The sequence below is a fragment of the Heterodontus francisci genome, unplaced genomic scaffold, assembly GCF_036365525.1.
Source record: "Heterodontus francisci isolate sHetFra1 unplaced genomic scaffold, sHetFra1.hap1 HAP1_SCAFFOLD_92, whole genome shotgun sequence".
Taxonomy (NCBI): domain Eukaryota; kingdom Metazoa; phylum Chordata; class Chondrichthyes; order Heterodontiformes; family Heterodontidae; genus Heterodontus; species Heterodontus francisci.
Window position 1 is genome coordinate 4,808,810 of NW_027141473.1, and position 23,888 is coordinate 4,832,697.

At 44.5% G+C, this 23,888-nt stretch overlaps 1 pseudogene; it reads right to left on the reverse strand.

Moving 5' to 3' along the window:
* Window positions 1–668: 668 nt before the first annotated feature.
* On the reverse strand, window positions 669–23,061 carry LOC137363804 (probable G-protein coupled receptor 139; annotated as a pseudogene).
* Window positions 23,062–23,888: the final 827 nt, after the last annotated feature.

Here is a 23,888-nt window from a genome sequence, read left to right on the forward strand (position 1 = left end):
TGATGGAAAATTCTGCCTTGCAACTTCCCCGTCACCCTGGGAACAGGAACTGTCACACAGGGAACAAGCCCCGCACCCATGCCGTATCACCATGGGAACAGACTCGGTCGACACTCCTGGTCACCCTGGGAATCGGCTCCACTTCACTCCCGGGTACCAAGGGAACAGGCCTGCCCCCACTCCCCCGGCACCCTGGTAACAGGCCCCACCCCTACTCCCCCGCACCCTGGGGACAGGGTCCGCCCCCTGCCCGTCCCCACAGCAGCAGGTCCCGCTCCCATTTTCCCCGCACTCTGCAAGCAGGGTCTGTCCCTACTCCACTCGCACTCTGGGAAGAGGATCTGATACCCCGTAAAGCTGAGAGCCGGCTCTGACCTCAATCTCTGGCACCATGGAAACAGGCCCTGCCCCCACTCCGGTGTCAAAAGCGCCACACTCGCTATCGACACAGAGCTCGGCCGCACTCATCTGTCACCCTGGGCATTGTGTCTGCCCCCTCGCCCCCATCACGATGTTGAACAGACCTCACTACCACTCTGTCGTCACAATAGCGTCAGGCTCCGACCCCCGCTCTGTGACCAACGCGTCAGGCTCCTCCCGACTCTGTCAGCACAGCAGCGGGCACTTTCTCCCGGAGGAGGAAATAGTCGGTGATTCAATTCCTCTCATCAGTGAACGGATTTAATAATTGTGGTAAAGGGATATTTCAGCACATTCTTCAACTGCTCTCTGAACTGAGTTTGGGTCACGGCATAAATCGCAGTATTTGTGCAGCAACTCAGAAGTTGCAGCATGAAAGCCAATTCCTGCAGAAAAAGAGGCATTGATACAGACACAGACCGCAAAAACTGCATAGGTAGAAATGGAGATACAGACACAGACACCGTCAAATACTGCATCCGGCTCCATATCGAATACACCATTAACACTGCCCATAACAGGATGAAATTCCCCGAGATAACTAACAGTAAAATGATGGATTTCCTTCGGCTCTCCATCTCTGGGTCTCTGCAACTCTCCACACTGCTGTGAGCCCGGAGTCTCCTGCGTCCTCTGTTGCTCACTAAGATTTGTCTGACGGTGAGAGAATTGAGCAGCAGACTCATGACAAATGGGAGCCCCGGGGTTAGAATGTGATGGAAGAACTCGATTGCTACCCACACCCGAGAGATCTGAGCGTCGAATGTTACCCGACAGAACCAGGGATCGTTTCACAGCAAATACCAACCTGCTAGCATAAAATACCAGGTGGTGTTCTTTAAACAGCTCAGCACAGTCACTGTTCCCAGAACCACAGCCGCCGTTTTCTCACTGCAATATTTACTTTTCCGTTTCTGGCAACAAATGGCCACAAATCGATCAAAGGTGAAAGTGACGGTGAACCAGACAGAACAGTCAGTGGCTGCATAAAGCAGGACGGCATGGATATTACAAACGGGAATGGACTGCAGGAACTGAAACTGTTCCTTATAAATAATTGGAATGTGTCTCAATATCAGGTCGAGGATAATGACCAGTAGATCCGCCACTGACATGGCCATCAGGTAGCGAGTGACACATTTGGAGAGACCGCACTTTCCCCGAGACAGGATCCCAATCGTCAGCAAGTTGACTGTGAGGAAGGGAAGTAAATAGGGAAATTATACATCAGGCTGGGAGAAAAGTTACCAGTTTGATTGAGGAATGTTTGCGATTTACAAATGTGTTCCTGTATCCTGTAATCTGTCGGAATGATTGGACCTGAAAGAACAAATGGGAAGATCTGTAATCAGGTGGAAGGCAGGACAGATTAAATGACAATTGGATGATATTGAATTTTTTAAACCCGATATTGATCATAATCCTCCCCTCCCTCCGTTTATTGCCTGCTTTAAAAACTGTTTCATCGCTCATCTCTCTCAGTTCTGATGAAGGGTCATCGCCCTGAAACATTAACTTTGTTTCTCTCGCCAGACCTGCTGAATTTGTCTCGCATTTTATGTTTTTATTTCAGATTTTCAGCATCTGCAGCACTTGGCTCCTGTATAGAAAATTGATAAACAACACGGAATTCAGTGATTTAAAAGCAATGATTGGAAATGAATCCGCTGAAAAATCAAAAAAACAAATAATCGCAATCATCACAAGTTGACTGTAAACAAGGGAAATTATCAAGAAATAATACATCAGGTTGGGATTAAAAACAACAGTTTGATGGTGTTCGGGTCATACTTGTTGCCACATTCAGTATGTATCTAATTATTGTATCAGTGACTTCTGCTGGAGAGAGTGGGGGTTGGATTTAGTGGAGCCAGCTGGTTCCTGATAGCAGACCAGAAGATCGAGGGGATTCCCGTCCTGGCATTCGGCGTCCCCACCAGCAGAAATTCAATGACATTAGGGGAATTAACTGCTTGGTTCCGTGCTCCACATCACTATAATTATGGGGATCACGCTGCCAAAGCTGTTGAACAATTTCAGGCCAGCAGCTCAGTAGTATCGGCAAGGCCACTGGCAGCAGCATAACTGCCAGTACTGCACCAGGCCTTGGTGAAAGGCAATCTCTAGACGCCTAGAGCACAGATAAATATGGCAAACACACTAGGGACAGTCAGCTAGTTGGGGCCACTGTCCGTAATACACCAGACCTGGAGATACAGCACCTCAGGTAACGATGACGAGGACACTTCTTGCCAGACGAAGTAAATGGGAGCCACTGCCAGTACTGCGCCAGGCCTAAGGCCAGAATGATTGCTGGATTCCCAGAGTCCATGTAAGTGTGTGGGGGGGATGGTCGCCAGGACCTGTTAGGTAGTGAGGGCCACTGCTGGTACAACACTAGACCTGAGCCTACGACCACTGCTGCACAGCCTTGACACCAGGCAAATTTTTGGTGTCATTGGGGCTGGTCAGGGAGCTGGGGCCACTTCTGGACCTATTGCACTCCTGGGACCTGGATCATCACTGGAGTCCCATAACCAGAACGTGTAGGGGCTTCAGGTGGGCGTGGGGGTGGGGCCCACTGCTTGTACCACACCAGGCCTGGAAACAGATGAATTGCTGGAGCCCCACACACACCCGAGGTAAGTGTGGTGGGTTTCAGAACCAGTCAAGGACGGGGCCCATTTCCAGGATTACATATGACCTGGGACCAGGACGTTCACAGGAGGTCAGATCCCAGACAGGTGTGATGGGATAGACAGGATCAGTCCGGGAATGGCCTCACAGACGGTACTACAGCCAGCTTGGGACTGGGAGCATCAGTGGACACCCATAACTAAGGTAAGTGTGGCACTGCCGACTGGACCTGTAAGGACATTGGGGGGGGGGGGGGCACTCTCAGTATAAGACCAGTCCTGGGAGCAGTAACATCGCTGGAGACTTGGACCCCAGGTAAGTGAATTTTTGCAGCTGGGGCTAGTCAGGGAGCAGGGGCCACTGCTGGTAGTACATCAGTCCTGGAATCGGGAGCAGCTTTGAGGTCCCAGACTCCAGGTAAGTGTGGTGAGGTTGCCGGTGCCAGTCCTGTAGCTCCTGGAAGGTGGAAAAGGGTGCTTATTGAATGCATAGGCTTTTATCGGAGAAGCAGTCTCTGCTTCGGGGATCCATCCATGGGCCACAGATTACCTATAGAAGAGGTTTTCCCCAATTATGCAGGGAGGCAGCCTTGTTTTACTGGGTAGATTGCACAAGTGGTGGGCTCCCGCCAACCGCTCGTGTAATTCCATTTAAAGGCCTCAATTGACATCTGGATGGGAAGCTTGTCTTAGCCAAAGTTCTATGGGCCCCGCCACCGCTTATCCTGTCTCACAGGGACCATTAAATTCAGCCTTGGGTTTAAATTAAAGAACCATAGTAAGATTGGGAAATTGAATAAAAACACAGGGATTTCAGCTGGAATCAGAAGTTGATTGAGAAGTTAATTAAGTACGAGGATTAAATTAAACATCAGTAATAATAGGTTTATAATAAATCATCCCCCCCCCCCACCCCGGTAAATATTGATGAGGACAGTAACATATTTCATGAGGTCTTTTATCAACACTGTAGTGAATGTCTTTTTGTCAGACTGGAGGAAGATATACTGTGTTGATCCCCAGGGTTCGATACGAGGTCCACTGATGTTTCTGATATACATTAATGACTTAGACTTCGGGCTTCAGCCCACATTGTCGAAATTTGCAGCAGTCATGAAGCGTGAAAGTACAGTGAAGAGTGAGGAAGATAGTAATGGAATTCAGGAGGACAGAGACAGGGCGGTGGAATGGGCAGAAACAACAATAACAACATGTGCTGATATTGCACCTTTCATGCATTGAAACGCTTCAAGATGCTTCACCGGCACATTATAAAGCAAAATAAAACACGGAGTGACATTAGAGGACTGTCGGTAACATGGTCAAAGGCTGGATCAAAGAGCTTTAATGAGTGTTTTAAAGTCAGAAAGCGATGTGGAGAGGTGTGTAGAGGGTATTATGGAGCTTAGGGCCCAGGCAACTGAAAGTACGATCATCAATGGTGAAGAGATTAAAATCCAGGGTGCTCAAGAGGCCAGTATTAGATGAAAACACATATCTTAATGTGTCGTGGGGCGGAAGGAGATTACAGTGATAGAGGACTGGATATGTGTGGGAAGTGGGACTCCCAGTGCTGGTCCAGAAAGGCGATGGTAACACCAGCTCGGCCTTTTCGTGCCACACCCCCGACACAGAGAGTTCCATTTTTTTTCTTTGTCTCCGTGTCTCACATCAGTATGCAAGTCACTTTAAAGATGGGATTCCCGCCTCCAAGTCTGATTGCTAGCCAATCAGCTCAGCAGTATTGGCACTGTCACTGGAAGTTTTGGCCACTGTCAGTACTGCAGAGGTCTTGGACCCAGGCCCAGCGCTGGAACCAGGACGCAAGGTGAGTGAGATATGGTCATCAGGACCAGTATGCAAGTCCTCACCTCATGGGGATCCATAAAATCCAGCCCATAGAGTAGTGAGGCCATGGAAGATTTTGAAAACAAGGATGAGGATTTTAAATTTAAGACGTGTCTTAATCGATAGCCAATGTAGGTCAGCGAGCACAGCAGTGATAGGTGAATCAGCGTGAGAGTGTTAATGGGAGTGAACACAACAGCAGCTGAATTTTAGATGAGCTGACGTTTACAGAGATTAGAATGTGGGAGATCAGCAGGAAGGCATTGGAATGATCAAGTCTAGAGCTAACTAAGGCCTGAATAAAGGTTTTGGGCAGAGGAGCCGAGGCAGGGGCGAAGTCAGGCCAAGTTACAGCGACCTTATTTGGCCAGTATTCAGGAGAAGTTTGTTGCGGCCGGTATGTAGCAAGCCCAACAAGAAAGGGCGCAGTTTTGGACTTAATATTAAGAAATGAAGTTAGGAAAGTGGAAGGTGTGGCAGTCAGAGAGCACTTTGGTGACAGTGATCATAATTCAGTCAGTTTGATTATAATTATGGAAAAGGGCAAGGACAAAAAAGGAATGCTAGTTCTCAAATGGGCCGAGGTCAATTTTACTAAACTGAGGAGTGACTTAGCGAAAGTGGAATGGAAACAGCTACTAGAAGGCAAATCAGTGTCACAGCAGTGGGAGACATTAAAAGGGAAGATTCAAGGGGTTCAGGTAAACATTCCAAAAAGAAAAAGTGTGGAACGGCCAATTCTAGAACCTCCTGGATGTCAAGGAGCCTACAGGGTAAGATAATGCAGAAAAGGAAAATGTTTGTCGACAATGAGAACTCAGTACACCAGAAAGCTGAGAGGAGTATAGAAGGTGGATGGATGTGATCCAAAAGGAAATTAGAAAAGCAAAGAGAGGGCGTGAAAGAATATTGACAAGCAAAATCAAGATGATCCCGAGGATGTTTCATTAATACATAAGGAGTCAGAAGATAAATAAGGAGAGTGTAGGGCCCATGTGAGAGCACAAAAGTAACATATGTGTAGGGAGGGAAGATGTGGTATGGTTCTTAATGAATACCTTGCATCTATCTTCACAAAAGAGGGGGATGATGCAGATATTTTAGATAAGGAAGAGGAGTGTGAAGTATTGCATGTGATAAGCATAGAGAGGATGATGTATTAATGAGATTAGCATCCGTGAAAGGTGATAAGTCACCAGAACCGGATCAAATGTACCCGAAGTTGTTAAAAGAATCGAGGGAGGAAATAGCGTAAGTTCTGTCCATCATTTTCCAGTCCTCACTGGATGCAAGTGTCGTGCCAGAGGCTTGGAGAAGTGCTAATGTTGTACTTCTGTTGAAAAAGAGAGCGAGGGATAGACCAAATAATTACAAGCCAGTTAGTCTAAGCTCAGTAGTGGACAAATTGCTGGAATCATTTCTGAGAGTTTGGATAATCTGCCATTTAGAAGGGAATAGATTCATCAAGGATAATCAGCATAGATTTGTGAAGGGAAGATCTTGTTTGACTAAACTGATTGAATTATTTTAAGAAGAAACAAGGAATATTTCTGAGCATAGTGCATTTGATGTGGTCTACATGGAATTTAGCACTGTGTTTGACAAGCTCCCACATAGCAGAAAGGTTACAGCACACAAAATCACACAGTTGTTACAGTGCTGAAGGAAGCCTTTCGGATCGTCAAGTCCACACCGGCTGCCTGAAAGAGCAACTCCTCAGTTCCATTCACCTTTTTTCTCCCCGTAACCCTGCACATTGTTACAGTTCATATAACTGTCTAATTCCCTTTTCAATGCTTCAATTGAACCTGCCTCCTTCACGTTCCCAGGCAGCGCATTCCAAACCTTAACCACTCGCTGCGTCGAGAAGAGCTTTTCCTCATGTCACTTTGAAATCTCTTACCAAGTACTTTCAATCTGTGCCCTCTCGTTCTCGATCTTTTCACGAGTGAGAACAGTTTCTCTCTATCTACTCCTTCCAGAACCCTCGTGATTCTGAATACCTCTATCAAATCACCGCTCACCCTTTTTTTCTCCAAGGAAAACAGTCCTAACTTCTCTATTCTGTCTTCTGAACTCAAATTCCTCATCCTTGGAACCATTGTCGTGAATCTTCTCTGTCCTCTCTTCAATGCCCTCACATCTTTCCTCAAGTCAGGATCCCAGAATTGGCGCAATACTCCAGCTGAGGCTAAAATAGTGTATATTACAAGTTGAATGGAACTTCCTGCTCTTGCACTCTATGCTCCTATTAATAAAGCCGAGTATACTGCATGCTTTATTAACCGGTCTCTCAACCTGTCCTGTCACCGTCAATGACTTATGCACATATATACCTAGGTCCCTCTGCTCCTGCACCCCCATTAGAATTGTACTTGTATTATGTATTGTCTGTGCACGTACTTCCAATCAACATGAATTGCGCATTTCTCTGCATTGAACTTCATCTGCCACCTGTCTGCCCATTTCCCCAAGTTGTCTATGTCCTTTTGAAGTTCTAAATGTTCCTCCTCACAAGGTCAAGGCCATTAATATATGTCAGGAAAAGCAAGGATCTCAACACTGATCCCTGGGGAACTCCACTACAAACCGTGCTCCAAACCAAAAAACTTCCATTTCACACTACTCTTTGTTTCCTGTCACTCAGCCAATTTCATATCCATGTTGCTACTATGCCTTTTATTCCATGAGCTAAAGGTTTGCTCACAAGTCTGGTATGTGACACTGTATCAAATGCCCTTTGACAATCGCTGTACACCACATCAACAGCATTGCCCTCACCAACCCTCTCTGTTACCACTTCAAACAAACTGCAGCAAGATTGTGAAACACAATTTCCCTCAAGAAATCCATGCTGGTTTTCCTTAATTAACTCTCATTTATCTATGTGACTATTGATTTTGTCACGAATGATTTTGTCTAGAGGTTTCATCACCAGCGAAGTTGAACTGACTGGTCTGCAGTTGCTATGCTTATCTGTACACCCTTTATTGAACAAGGATGTGACGTTTCCAATTTTCCAGTCCTCCAACATCATCCCCGAGTCTCAGAAAGAATGAAAAATATAGCCAGTGCTTCTACAATTTCCACCCTCACTTCCCTTAGTATCCTTGGATGCATCACATCCGGTAGTGCTGCTTTATTTACTTTAAGTGCAGACAACCTGTCTAATAGTTCCTGTTTATCAAATTTAAGCCCCTCTAGTGTCTGACCTCACACCTTTTTCAACAATTCCAGGGTTTATATGCCTATAGTAAACTTTGTGATGCCCTTTAATGCCAGCTGGCAGTTGCTTTACATGCTCTTTCTTTGCTTCTATTATTTGCTTTTTCACTTTCACTGTGGACCTTCTATTTTCAGCCTGGTTCTCAATAGTATTTTCTGCCTGTCATCTGTCATAAGGACATGTTTTCTCCTTTATCTTACTTTCTAACTCTTTTGTCATGCAGAGAGCTCTGGATTTGTTTATCCTACCTTTCCCGTCGAAGGAGCATACCTTAACTGTGTCCAAACTGTCTCATTTTAAACGTATCCCATTGTTCAGGTACCAGTTTGTCTGTCAGCTTTTGATTCCACTTGATTCGCCCCAGCTCCATTCATGCCCCCTTGATGTTGGCCTCATCCCAATTAATTATTCTGAACCCGGAATGCTCTTTGTCCTGTTCCCAAATTCAGCCTAGACCTTATGATACAATGATCACTATACCCTAAAAACTCTCCTATTGATAATTGTTCCACTGGGTCCACCTAATTCCCAAGAACCAGGTCTGGCAGTTCTTCCTTCCTCGTTGGACTAGCAACATACCATTGCAGAAAAAAATCCTGAACACACTCCAGAAACCCTTGCCTCTCACTGTCCTTTACAGTACTATTATTCCAGTCTATATTTGGAGAATGAATGCCTCCCATTAAAACTACCCTATAATTTTTGCACCACTCTCTAATTTCCTTGCAAGTTTGGTCCTCCAGGTTCTTACCAATAGTTGGTGGCTTATAGGCAACACCGAGCAATGGAACTGCACCTTTTATTTCATTATCTCTAGCCAAATTGATTCCGCCATCGGACCCTCTGGGACATCCTTTTTCTGCAGCACTGCAAGTTATCCTTAATCAATGCTGCCACCGCCCCCCTTTTTTTTCTCCAGCACTGCAATGGTCTCCTTAATCCAAAAAGTAAAGCCCATGGGATCCAGGGAAATGCAGCTAGGTGGATGCAAAATTGGCTCAGTAGCAGGAAAGAACGGGTAATTGTTGATGGGTGTTTTGGCGACTGGAAGGCTGTTTCCTTTTGTGTTCCGCAGGGCTCAGTACTGGTTCCCTTTTTGTGGTATATGTAAGCAATTTGGCTATAAATATAGGAGCATGTTCAAGACGTTTGTACACAACATAAGGGGGAAAACGCCGCCTGAATGAGAGCGAGGAGGATAGCTGTAAACTGCAGAAAGAGATTGATGGTCTGGTCAAATTGGCAGAAAAGTGGTAAATGGAATTCAACCTGCATAAGTGTGAAGTGATGCATTTGGGGAGGTCAAGCAAGGCAACGGAATTCACGATAATTGGGAGAATACTGAGAAGTGTAGAGGAAGTAAATGACGTTGGACTAAATGCCCACAGATCCCTGAATGTATCAGGGCAGGTAGATAAGGTGGGCAAGAAGTGTTGTGAGAGCCCATATTTCTTTGTTAAAACTTGGAATCTATATTTTAAAACGGAAGAGTCTGAACGTTGGGTGTTTTCTTTTGAAGGAAATTCAACTGAACGTTAACCAGTAAACAAGCTTTTGCTGGAGCACATGTGATTTCAGGTTAACAACACAGGGAGTTCTAACCTGAAGGGACAGATGATTACAAGGAAATGACGGACCACGACATATAGCTGTCACAGGATTGTTGCTGATCTGTTTTTGCTATCACTTTGAATTGTTCAAAGATGTCGCTTTTCTTTTTACTAAAATCGGCAGTTGGAATTTGCTTTGGACCTGATAGAAGATCGGAAGAGAAAGAAAACTCCTGTTGCATCTCTTTGAAGAATCCCTGCTATTGAAAAGCAAAAGCGGGTATGAAGTTGTACTGTTGCCTCCTGTATTTTGAAGAAACATTGAACTTTTGCAGAAACCAACCAACTTCAAAAGAACCTTGCATCAAATGTTTGAGTACTGAAACCTGCGTTGTTGCACATTTGCTGTAAGACCTATGTGAAGCCTTCTGCAGTTGAATTGCTTTGAACATCTACCCAAACAAACTGTTCAGCGACCTCGCCTGGAACGTTTCCGAGTGCCAGCCAACAATTTGACTTTGGAACACCTCGTCAAAACAAAGGACTTCCTTCCAGATTATTGCAGTCTACTTTTTTTTTTAATTCTTTCTATTCCTTTGTAACAGCTGTAAACAAAAATCCCTACTTGTGGTGAACTCTTTGTTGGATGCATATGCGTGTGCGTGAGGGCAATGGTAAAATACAGGGCTTTAATATTTCATTTCGCATATATGTTTACTTCCTTATTGGTTAAGACTTGTTTAAGAACAAAGTTTAATTTTGTTGTTTATTAAAGATGGTATGTTTTACTCTGGTAACAATTAGAGGATCTGGTTGGTTGTTTCAGTAGGTGGGAAAAATTATTGATAGGCTGTGCCCTGTGGAGAAGTGGGACTGATTTAACAGTGCACTCCCCCCGCATTGGTCGTAACATAAGGCATATGGAATCGTTCATTTTTATTAGCTGAGGTGTAGAATATAAGAGCATGGAGGTTATGCTGGGACTGTGCAATTCATTAGTTAGCAACAACCTGAGTACCGTGTGCCATTCTGGTCACCTCATTACAGAAAGGATGTAATTACACTCGAGAACGTTTGGAGGATATTTACGAGGAGGTTGGTGGAACTGGAAAAATGCAGCTATGGAGAAAGATTGGATAGGCTGGGGTTGTTTTCCTTGGAACACGGAAGGCCCAGGTGAGAATTTAGAGGCCTGGAGAGAGTGGATGTGAAGGTCCTATTTACATGCAGAGAGATCAGTGACCAGGGAGCATAGCTTGAAAGTGATTGCTGGAAAGAGTACAGTGTTATTGAGGAAACAGAATAACCCAGATGGTGGGGGGAGGGTGGTGGGGGGGGGGGGGGATGGGGGTGGGGGGCGGTGTTGGAGCTCACTGACTGAAAGGCAGAGACCCAAATCTGATTTAAAACGGAGTCTCGATATGCACCTCTACAGCTTAACGTTCAGCGCTCGGGACCAAATTCTGGAAGGTGGGATTAGAATGGGTGGATCGTTTTTTGACCGACACAGACACGATGGGCCACGTGAACTCTTTCTGTGCTGTTTCAGTTCAATGATTTTCTATGAATTTTCTCTGATTTTCTTGGTGGACATCGACTATTTTAGTGAAGGCTCATCTCGGTGTCAAAAATGACCCAAAGGTTGCCAACAATCTGGTTTAGTCTCACACAGTTGCCAGGAAGAGGGATGCAGTCGGTAGCTAGGGAATAAAGTTGGGAACGGGATCTGAAAACAATGGCATCAATCTTCTCGATATTTAATTGGAACAGTAGATGTGTGAGGTAATACATTTTCGAAGGATGTATGTGGAAAGACAACACAAGGTATATGTTACAATTGAAAAGGGAGTATCAGAAGAGAGCGACCTGGGAGTTTGCGTGCAAATCGTTGAATGTCACAGGGCAGGTGACAAAAGCAGTTAATAAAGCATATGAGATCCTAGGATTTATAAATAGGGGCATATCAAACAAAAGTTGGAAAGTTATGCTAAATCTATATGAAACACTACGGCACACCCCAGTACATAATACATGGAACCGCAGAATTCTTATCATATCGTACCAGGGATGTGGGAATTCAGTTACGTGGAGATATTTGAAAATCTGGGATTGTTCTCTGAAGAGCAGTGAAGGGTAAGTGGAGATGTAATATAGAAGTTCAAAGTCATGAAGAGTTTTGATAGGGTATTTAATGTGAATCTGTTTCTAATGTCAGCAAGTTCAGTATCAAGAAGACACAGATTGAGGTAATTGACACAGACCCAGAGGTCTAATGAGGAGAAATGTCTTACAGAGCAAGTTGTTAAAATGTGGAATTCACTGCCTGAAAACATGGTGGAAACATAGAAAGTTAGAAGATAGGAGCAGCAGTAGGCTATTCGGCACTTCGGGCCTGCTGTGCCATTCAAAAAAGATCACGGCTGATCATTTATTCAGTACCATGTTTCCGCTTTCTCCCAACATACCTTGATCCCTTTGCCATTAAGAAATATATCGATCTCCTTCTTCAATACATTTAATGACTTGGCCTCCACTGCTTTCTGCGGTAGATAATTGGACAGATTCACCACCCTCTGAGTGAAGAAATTTCTCCTCATCTCTGTTCTAACTGGCATACCCCGTATCGTGAGCCTGTGACCCCTGGTTCTGGCTCCCCAGCAATTGGGAACATCCTCCCTGCATCTGAAATAAAAGCAAAATACTGCAGAAGCTGGCAATCTGAAATAAAAATAAGAAATGCTCCCTGCATCTAACCTGTGTAGTTCTGTTAGAATTTTATATGTTTCTATGGGATCCCTTTCATTCTTTTAAACTCGAGTGCAGTCGAACCAACCTCTCCTGATACATCAATCTTACCATCCCAGGAATCAGTCCAGTAAATCTTCTTTGCACCCCATCCATGGCAAGAACATCCTTCCTCAGATAAGGCAATCAAAACTTCTCACAATACTCCAGATGAGGTCTCACCAAGGCCTGTGATAGGGTGGGATGGGGGAGAGTGTGTTAAGGGCAAAATCTACTTGGATGGAGTTAAGAAGCATAAAAGGTGCAGTTACATTGTTCAGTGTTCTCTTTAGGCAATCAGCTCGTGGGAAGGACGTTGAGGAATAAATTTGAAAGGAAATTACTGAAAGTTGCATGAATTATATAGTAGTTACAATTGGGGACACTCATTATCCAATTATGGACTGGGATAGTAGTAATGTAAAGGGCAGAGGAGGGCAAGAGTTTCTGGAGCGTGTTCAGGAAAATCTTCGACAAAAGTATGTTGCTAGTCCAACGAGAAAGGAGGCAGTGCTATACCTGGTTCTCGAGAATCAGCTGTTCCAAGTGGATCAAGTGTCAGTAGGAGAACATTTAGGAGACAGAGATCATTGCATCATATGGTTGACTCTGAGAAAGGAAAAATGAGAATCCAGGGGGAGAATAATGAATTAGGGGAAAGCCAACTTCAATGGCGTAAAAATGGTGCTGGGACAAAGACATTGGACTTAAACTTTGACAGGACAAACAGTAGCTGAAGAATGGGTTACCTTCAAAGAGCAGGTAGTTCGGGCACAGGCAAGGTATATTCCCTCGAAGGGGGAGCGTAGGGCAAACAGATCTCGAGGTCAATGAATGAAAAAAGAGACAGAGTTGAAAATGAAGAAGAAAAAGTGTGTTTATGACAGATGTCAGATCGATCATAAAATGGATAACCAGGCTGAATATGGAAGGTTCAGAGGTGAAGTGTAAAAGCAAATAAGAGAAACAAAGAGAGAGTACGCAAAGAGACTGGCAGCAAACTTTAAAGAAAATCCTAAAGTCTTTCTGCAGTCTCCCCCAGTGTAAGTACGCAGTCTTCCACGAGCCATGTTGCAGCTACTGGAGAAACACCGTATAAGAGCAGTAGGCAAGTCTTGCGAACCCACAAGACAGTCTCTAATGGAATAGACAATGGGGAATATTTCAGTTTTGTATGTATAATTGGATGTGATCTTGGATAAAGATGTTCACGGAAAGGTTTTTGTTGGTGTTTTTATTGGAGGATGGTGACCAATTGGACACTGTCACTGGGCGTCTCAGATGGATGTAGCAGTGGAGAATAGGAGATTTATGGCGAGAAAGGGAAATTGTCCTGTGGGAACTGAACTCTTAGCAGGGACTCTCCGACAGCCTGTCTGGGTCGAAGGCGTCCAGGAAACATACTCCCGGCCTCCTCCTTTTCCACCTCCTGAGGTAGCCCAGGATTCCTGGTGCCAATTCCTGTGTCCTCATGATGGTGATGATATGAAGGGTGCGGCAGAACACCATGAACTTGGACACCTGCTCCAGTGTGTACTGGAGGGCTCCCCCCGAGAGGTTCAGACATTGGAGGCAATGCTTCATCAGACCGATATTCTGTTCCACGATGTTCCTGGTGACTCCATTTCTCATGTTATTGACATGTTAATTGCATGAGGTTGCTTGGCTGCAGGAGGTGGGTTGGGGGTGTAGAAACATGAGTTGTGTCTGGAGGGGAGTTTTCTTTATCTACGAGGAGCCACATTCTGATTCTGCATGGAGTTAAGGCCCCAACTAGAGGACTGTGTCCAATTTTGGTAACCAGACTTTAGGAAGAATGTGAAAGTCCTTGAGAGGGTGCAGAGGAGATTTGCCAGAATCGTTCCAGGGATGGGGATTTTAGTTACAGGGTTAGTTTGACCTGGAGTTGTTTTCCCTGGAGCAAGGAGATTAAGAGGAGGTTTGATAGAGGTGTACAAGATTATGATACGTTTAATTAAGATAGACAAGGAAAATCTGTTGCCATTAACTGCAGAAACACGAACAAGGGGGCACAGACGAAAGATTGCGGGCAAGTGATACGGGGGAATATGAGGAAGAACTTTTTTACACAGTGGATGGTACTGACCTGGAACTCACGGACCATGAGTTGGTAGAAGCCGAGACAATCAATAATTTCCAAACGAAACTGGATGGGCACCTGAAAGAAATGAACTTATCGGGGATTGCGTGGGGGAGTGAGACTGACTGGATTGTTCCACGAAGAACTGGCATGGAGGGGTCGACTGGCCTCTTCCTGCATATAAACGACTTTATTACAACATCTGCGACATTATGTTGGACACTGCGCCTGCTCCTACCTGGAAATCACCCCTAAAAATCTGAAAAGGACAAAGGGTGGGAAGGTGATATCCGCCAAAGCAGTCCTGGGAGAGAAAGATCAGCAGGAGACACAAGGGGCCCTCCTCCAGCCAAAAAGGAAGGTGCTGTGAGCAAGGGTGAGACCCAGAGACTTGTGTGCTTCCATTGTAACAAGGCATGACATTCAAAATCTGGCTGCTGGCACTTAAAGTGGAAACCGGTAGCCTTAATCAGGGCACAGCTGCTCAGTGCAGGTGAGGGCCTGATGGAAAACACGGAACAGGCTGTGGGTTTGAATCCCATTAGGGTGAAACCCAGGAAGCTTTCGACGGCCAGTGCAGGAAAAGTTGATAGTATTCCTGAAGGTTATCAGGGTTTGGTATTTGAAGGGAAAGTAACTTCAAACCCTTCGAGTGGGGCAAGCAAGCTCATAGTGATTCTTAGCAACACAAGGGCCACCAGACCCCTTTTTAACTGAGAGTGCAGTGAACACCAAAATGGTGGTAAATGATGTTTGAGGGCAGTGTATGCCTGCACCTGTACACCGAGTACACCTGGAGTGCGACCTAATTACGGAAGCGGGGACAATAGGGATTGTCCCTAGTTTGCCTGTGGACGGGGTTGGCCTGCTCCTCGGTAATCAGCTGTGGAGGATGAAGGTGGCAGCCACCCCACCCCTGCCGCCAAGTAGAGAAAGAAATACCGCAGGAGGTGAGAGAGGCAGAGCAGTGGCAGGAAACGGTCTCCTGCAGAACCCCGGAAAGTGCAATGGGTCAGGCCAAGATCAAATTAGTTCCTTCAAAGCAGACTGCAGTGGCACTGCAGGCAAATGACCAGGTCTGTCAGTCTGAGACTTGCTTTGGAAAGTTAGGAGACCCAGGGAATGAATTAAATGGATTTTCCCCAGCTGAGGCTCAGTGAGCCGACCTGGTATTGCGAAAGTTAGCACAGGCTGCTCAGTTTGAAAGAGAAGCAGAGAGAGTCCCTGACTGCTACATTTTGAAGAATGAGGTACCGATAAGTACATAAAAACATAAGAAATAGGAGCAGGAGTAGGTCATTCAGCCCCATCATTCAATAAGATCATGCTGATCTGACCCAGGCCCCAAGTACTCTTTCAGACCTGATTCACATAACTCTCGTCTCCCCGAGATTTCAAAAATCTACCTTCCTCCTCCTTAAATACATTTAGTGACCTAGCCTCCACCACTCTCTCAGCTAGACAATTCCAGTGATTCACCACCCTCTGAGAAAAGATATTCCGTACCATCTCAGTATTAAATGTGTGACCGCTTAGTCTGTAACTCTGTCGCCTAGTTCGAGATTCCCCCACCAGTGGAAACATATTCTCAATATCTTCTGTCAAGCCCCCTTAGATTCTGATATGTTTCTATAAGATCACCTCTCATTCTTCTAAACTCCAATTAATAAACGTCTAACCTGTTTAGCCAGTCTTGATAGCACAACCCCTTAATCCCAGGAATCATCCGAGTGGACCTTTTCTGAACTGCCTAGTATATCCTTCCGTAACTACGGGGACCAAAGCTACATGCAGTACTCAGGTGTGGCCTCACCAACACCCTGCACAGTTGCAACAAGACTTCCCTACTTTTACACTCCAACTCCCTAGCAATTAAGGCCAGAATTCCATTTGCTTCCTAATTATTTGCTGCACCTGCATACTAAACTTTTCCGTTTCCTGCACAAGGACATCCAAATCCCTCTGTACTTGTAGCATTTTCTCGTCCTTCTCCATCTAAATGATAATCTTCATTTTTATTCTCCCTACCAAAGTGGATTACCTCACACTTTCATACATTCTTTCAACTAAGGCAAAGGAATACATGATTAATGGGAAAATACTGAGAAGTGCAATGGAAGTGAGGGACCTTGGGATGAATGTTCACAGGTCCCTGAAGGACAATAGGGCAGATTGAAAAGGTGGTTGAGAAGACATATGGAATCCTTTCCATTATGAGCCGTGGTATAGAATATAGGAGTAGGGAGGTTATGCTGGAACTGTATAACTCACTGGTTAGGCCACAGCTTGAGTACTGTGTGCAGTTCTGGTCACTTCATTACAGAATGGATGTAACTGAATTAGAGAGCATACAGAGGAGATTGAAGGCGATATTGCTAGGATTGTGAAAATGCAGCATTGAGGAATTATTGGATAGGCTGGGCTGTTCTCCTTGGAACAGAGAAGGCTGAGGGGAGATTGGATTGAAATGTAGAAAATTTTGAATGTCCTGGATGGAGTGGAGGTGAAGGGTCTATTCACCTTAGCAGAGAGGTCAGTGATGAGGGGGCATACATTTTAACCAGATGGTCGAATGATTCGAGGGAAGATAAGGGGAAAAAATTGCCTTGCTGCACCTCAAGTGCTGTAACTTGCAGGACTACGGACCAAATGCTGGAAGGTGGGGTTCTGTTTTGGGTGTAGGGGTGTGGGTCATTTTGGCAGGCAAGAACACAATGGGCCATTTGGCCTATTTCTATTTAGTGAAGATGCGTATTTGTAGTTGGAAGCTCATATCGAGATCCAATATAACACCAAGGTGTGAACAGTCTGGTTTTGTCACACAGTTGCCACAATGAGGGATGGAGTCAGCAGCTAGGGAATGAAGTTCGGAGTAGGGACTGACAACAATGGCTTCAATCATCACACTTTTGAATTGTCACAGCAGATGTGTGAGTTAATGCATTTTAGAAGGATGTATGCAGAGAGACAACACAAGCTACATGTTGCAATTGTAAAGGGACTGCAGAAACAGAGAGACCTGGGAGTGCAAATCATTGAAGGTCACAGGACAGGTTAACAAAGCAGTTAACAAAACATATCAGATGCTGTTCTATATAAATAGAGACATAGAAAATAAAGACTCGGAAGTTATGTTAAATCTCTGTAAAACATGCCTACACATGCCAGTAAATGATACATGGAACAACAGAATTTTAATCATATTGTACCACTGATCTAGGAATTCAGTTATGTGGAGGGATTGGAGAAGTTGGGATTATTTTCTTTACAGTAGTGAAGGGTAAGAGGATATTTAATATAGAATTCAAAGTCATGAGGATTTTGAGAAATGAGGAGAATTTTCTTACACAGCGAGTTGTTGGGATCTGGAATTCGCTACTTGAAGTCATGGCGGAAACATGTTTAATACGATCTTTCAAAAGGCAATTTAACAAATGCTGACAACGCAACCACGAGGCGGCGCAATACTTGCACATGCGCAAATGCAGGCACTTCAAATGGAACGTCAGTGTCTGCGACGTTCAGACAGCTGCCTGGATTAATGCTGGCATGGCTTAATGTATCACGCGAAATGCTATCGCGAGATCGTTCTAGCAAACTAACCTTACATTAAGTTGGTTGGAAGCCCAGTAATATGCCTGGATACTCACTGTAATCCTCAGATCCATGGAATATTTCCATGGTATTAAATACAAAATGAATTACATGTTTGATCGTGAATTGACACCCCGATCATTGGAATCAGGCAGATTATAAAATTTGCTGGCAGTTCGTTATTGCGCTTCGTTTAGATGACTGACAAGGGCTAATTCGCCCGAACACAGCTACTAGCTCCTGCCACACTGGTTGCTCTCCCCCATGCGCAGCTTGCTTTGTTCCCCCCAAACCTCATCACTTGCTCCAGGCCTTGCTGCTTCCCCCCTCCACCCTGACCGACTTTTCTCCGCTCCTCTGCGCAACGCTCTCTGACTTCTTACTCCCCACATCCCCTCACCAACCCCCATTCAGCCGTTAGTTAGCGGCGGTGCCGCTTTACCCCCTGTCAGCCACGTGCTGCCCAAAGAAGCAAGTGGTGACGGGGCGATGTAGGAACGAGTGTATTGAGTACTCTGTACAAGCAGCACTCCCTAAAACTGGTCTCTATGCAACTTACTCTATTTAGGATTTAGGGAGAGAATTCCAGAGCTTAGGGATGAGAATAATAAGTTCTGGAAATATTCAGCAGGTCTGGCAGCATCTGTGAAGAGACAAACAGACTTAACTTTTCAAGTCTGTGGCACTTCTTCAGAATTGGTAAACGTTAGAAATGTAACAGTCTTTGAGCAAATGAAAGAGGAGAAGGGTGTAGAAGAACAAGAAGGAAGGGTTGTGATGGAACAGAGAAGGGAGAAATTAAATGACAGGCTGTTACATTTTTAACGTTTACCAGTTCTGATGAAGGGTCACTTACCTGGGATATCAGCAACTTTGTTCTCTGCACAGATGCTGCCAGATCTGCTGTGTATTTCCAGAACTTTCCTTTCACCCTTCGGAGTCCCAACATCCACAGTCATTTGCATTTATTTTAGTATTTGATTCACTGCCACTTCTCTTCCAGGAATGCCTACCTTGAAGAAATTCTGCTCTTCTCTTCCAGAGCTTAGGGCTTCGGCAGCTGAAGGCACGGCCATCAATGGTAGGGATGCTTATGTGACCAGAATTAGATGCATGCCGACATCTCCGTGGGTTGTAGCACTGGAGGAAATTCCAGAGATAGGGAGGGGTGAAGCAATTAGGGATTTGAAAAGGAGGCTGAGAGTTTTAAAATTGAGGTGTTGTTGACCATGAGCCAATATAGGTCAGAGGGTACAGGGGGTGACGGGGAACAGGACTTGGTGTGAGTTAGGACATGGGCAGCAGTGTTTTGGATCACCTCAAGTTTATGGCGGGTAGAATGTGGGAGAACAGCCAGGAGTGTGTTGGAATAGTCAAGTATAGAGGTAACACAGGCAAGGGGGAGTGTTTCATCAGCAGAAGAGCAGAGAGATTGAGAGATTTGGCTGATGACACGGAGGTGTAAATAAATGTGAATATTTTGCCGGAAGCTCATCGCAGGGTCAACTATTACACCAGGTTGGGAATAGTTGTCTTTAGTCTCAGACAGTTGACAAGGAGAGGGATGGAGTCGTGAGCTAGGAAACGTTTCTTGCTGGGTCTGAAAACACTGGCTTTAGTCTTCATAATATTTAATTGGCATGGCAGATGCGTGAGGTGATACATTGTAGGAAGATTTTATTTATATTCGTCATTCATGGGACGTATGTGTCGCTGGCTGTGCCAGCATTTATTACCCATACCTAATTGCACTAGAGAAGTTGATGGGTGAGATGCTTACCGATGAATGAGGAGTGACAATACAAGCTAAATGGCACAACCTTAAAGGTGGTGAGAAGAACAGAAAGACCTGGGTATTTGTGTGCAATCTGTGAAGATAGCTGGACAGGTTAACAAACAGTTAACCAAGAAAATAGATCCCTAGACTTTATTAATAGACACATAGGTTTGAATCGTCAGCATGTTATGGTAAATATATAGAAAAGACTAGTTCAGCTCCACCTGGAGCATTGTGTCCAATACTGGGAACCACACTTTAGGAAGGACATGAAGCCTTTGGAGAGGGGACAGAAGAGTTTTTCTGGAACTTTTCCAGGGATGAGGGATTACAGTTGGAAATTTGGGATTGTTCTCCTGTGAGCAGGGAAACTTAAAAGGAGACCTGACTGATATATCTAACATTATAGAGGTTTTAGATCAATTTAATAAAGTGAAACGGTTTCCAATGTGTGAGAGGCCGTTAATCAGAGGACAAAGATTTATGGCGATGGTAAAAAAAGAAGCAGAGGCGACACGAGGATTTTTAATGCAATGGTTGTTTCGGATTTTCAATGTATCGTCTGATAGGCTAAAGGATACAGATTCAATAGCGGATTCCAAAAGGGAATTAGATAAATATCTTAACGAGAAAAAAATGGAAGGATCTGGGAAAGAGCCACGGTGTGGTACAAAATGGAAGCTCTTCAAAATTGTCAGCACTGACTTGATAGACCAAATGGCTTCCTTCCATGCAATGCTATTCTTTGATTCTATGATTGTTCCTGCCTCAACTTTCCCAATATTCCTATCCTTCCAAAATGTGTTTGATAATGTACCACAAAACAGCCGTGTTACCAAATTAGAAGCACATTGGATTAAAGGACCAATGTCAGCCGTGGCTCAGTTTGTAGCTCTCTTCCCTTTCAGTAACAAGCTTCTAGGATCAAGTATCACTGCAGGACTTGATCTCAAGAATCAAGGTTGACAGTGCATTGCAATACTGAGGGTGTGCTGCACTGTCAGAGGTGCCATCATTCAAATAAAGCACTAAACCGAGGCCCCGTCTGTCCTCTCAGGTGGATAATAATAATTCCATTGCGCTATTTAGAAGCAGAGGAGGGGAATTATTCCCGGTGTCCTGGTCAATATTCATACTTCAATCAACAGCACAAAAACAGATCTGATCATTAACACATTGCTGCTTGTGGGAACTTGCTGTGCTTCATAGATTACAAGAGAGACTACACTTTAAAAAGTACTCTTTGGGTGTAAATCGCTGTGGGGCATGCAGTGGTCATGAAATGCGTTATTTTCAATAACAGCATTCTGCCAGGATAATCGACATTCACCAAGATGATATACTGGCATGCTCACACACCAACTTTACATTAATGGAGTCAGCTAATTGATACGTCATCCGCTCCTGCCTGGAAACACCCAGATACATAGACGTTCAATGAAAATTTGACCGTAACGGCCACTGACAGCATCGTCTTCACCCTGATGTGAGGCTCCAGTTCATGTTGCAGGAGCTGACACTGCTCTGTGACCAATTACTTATTGAATCAGAGTCGACTCACACACCGCACCTGGGTTAGGTGTAGGTAGGAAATTTGCTCTTGGAAAACCCAGCGTGGGTAGGGCAGAGCCCTGTCCTTCTCCCTCTTTACAGATCCTACCCCCTCTGCAGCCACTGTTCCATGTGTTGGTCATGTTACAGACCCAGAGGCACTGTAACTATAGTCCCTATACCTCGTTCAGAGTTGGGGCACCAAATCCTCTGTCCCCCCTGAATGACTGCAGCAGCTCACAATACAACCTCCAGAAAACCATTCACAACACCTCCACTAACTTTACAATAGCAGAAGGAAGTCAAAATCGCCTCTCCTGTAATTTGGATGCCTGGTCCTTTTAAATAACACTGGAGGGGGTTCCTCATGCTGCTGACTGACACAGGCAGTGAGTGGACATGTACAGAACAACTTTCAAAGATGTGTGTCAATGCTGCTGGAACGCCATACTCAAAACGGAACACCACTGTAGAGAAGCCACTGGTGGCTGGCAGCGCATCCACCACCACATTAAAAGTTCTAGGCTTTGTAGCCTCGTCAGCAATGGCTCTACGGAGCCCAGAACTGCAGTTACGGAGAGATACAGAGTGAATTGATAAATAATCTAACGGAAAAAATATGCAGCACCATGAGAAATAGACGGGTGCATGGGACTCATTGTATGGGTGGGGTCATAGAGGGAACTGAACACAATAACAGGAATATTACAAATATGATTCTACTTTACCAGGAATCATTGTGGATCAGGGTGCTCAGGGGTGATGAAAGACAGGATTTAGTGAGAATTAGGATTCAGGAATCAGAGATTTCGATGTGCTGTGGTTAATGCAGGTTTGTAACTATGAGTCTTCTCAGCATAGCTTTAGGATAGTTGAGACTGGATTTTACAAATTGACAAGTTGAGACTGGATTGTGGTTTAAAGAGCAGATGGACAAAGACAAAGGCTGATATTACAGATGTCGTTGTCGACAGGATAGGGTTTTGGAATTCAGCTCAGGGTCAAAAAGATCATTGAGGAAGTGAACTGTTGGTTTCAGCTCTTATATTGGCTGATTCATTGGAAAGAGAACAGAGTGTATGTTGGGAATGACAACAATGGCTTCAATATCCCCAATACTTAAATAACAAGGATAGTAATACATTGAATCGTGGTTTACACATGCAATAGCTGGGCAGGGAGAGACTTACCAGGGGCACCAACAGCAGCAAAGATGACACAGTAAATTAAAATAACAGTAATACAGTTAGCAATGGTTTATAGAACTAATACCTGGAGATAGAAATTTCCCATGAATGATCACAGCAGCGAGGATGGCAGGTTAAATGACAAGATCAGTAATGCAGTTAAATAGGGTTATATAATTAATAACTGGACAAAGAGAGAGACTTACCAGGGACACCAATAATAGCTAGGATGGGATAGTAAATGTATTGAATCATCCGAAGTGCATCACCGAATCGCCATTCCAATGGTATCCAATCACAACCTGCAGATAGACTGTTAAACACATCGGATAAACCCCTACCCAATGTTGTAACATTCCATTCTGCTGTTCTCAGATTCTGACCCATTGCTGCAACATTGAAATCTATTGTTCTCAGATTCTGATCTATCCTCTGCCTCTCTCTGGAGCCGCTGATGCCTGTTCGTGCCGAGGTTTATGCTCCTGCTGACACTATCGGATAACATATTGAAAGGAGTCCCTATTAATAGAAGATGGAAACCCTCTGGTGATACAATTAGGGTCCATGGAGACTGACATTAATTACAGGCACTGAAAGAACAGATTCAGTTAACCCCTTTAAATCCAACACTTTACCACAATAAAGTCGATCTTTTAGCTGGTCTAGATGAGATATGTGAGAGCTAATGATGGAAAGAGTGGTGGAAATAGAGGCACTGGGCAGAATATTCCAGTACTCCTATGATATTGGGGTGGTGACAGATGACTGCAGATTTACCAATGTTACACCCTGCTTCAAAAAGGCAGAAATGTGTAAGCACTGTTATTGCAGTTCCTGCTTTCTAAAGTCGGTATAACATCGGGAAACGTTTAGAGTCTATAATCTGGGGGTAAATCATGTATACTTTGGTAAACCATGGGTTTGTAAATGACAAGCAGCCTGGATATGTTAATGCAAATTATGTCTGACAAATTCTTTCCAGTTCTTCAATGAGGTAATGGAGCGGGTTGCTGAAGGAGGCATGGTTGATGTCGTTTATGTCAACTTTCAAATGTTATGTGATCAAGTTCCATCTAATTGTCTTGTTAGGAAAACTGCACCCCATGTATGAAAGGGGCAGTGACAGTGCAGATATGACACTGGCTAAGAAACAGAAAGCAGAGAGAGGTTGTGAACAGTTGTTGCTCAGACTGGATGGGAGTATACAGCAGTGT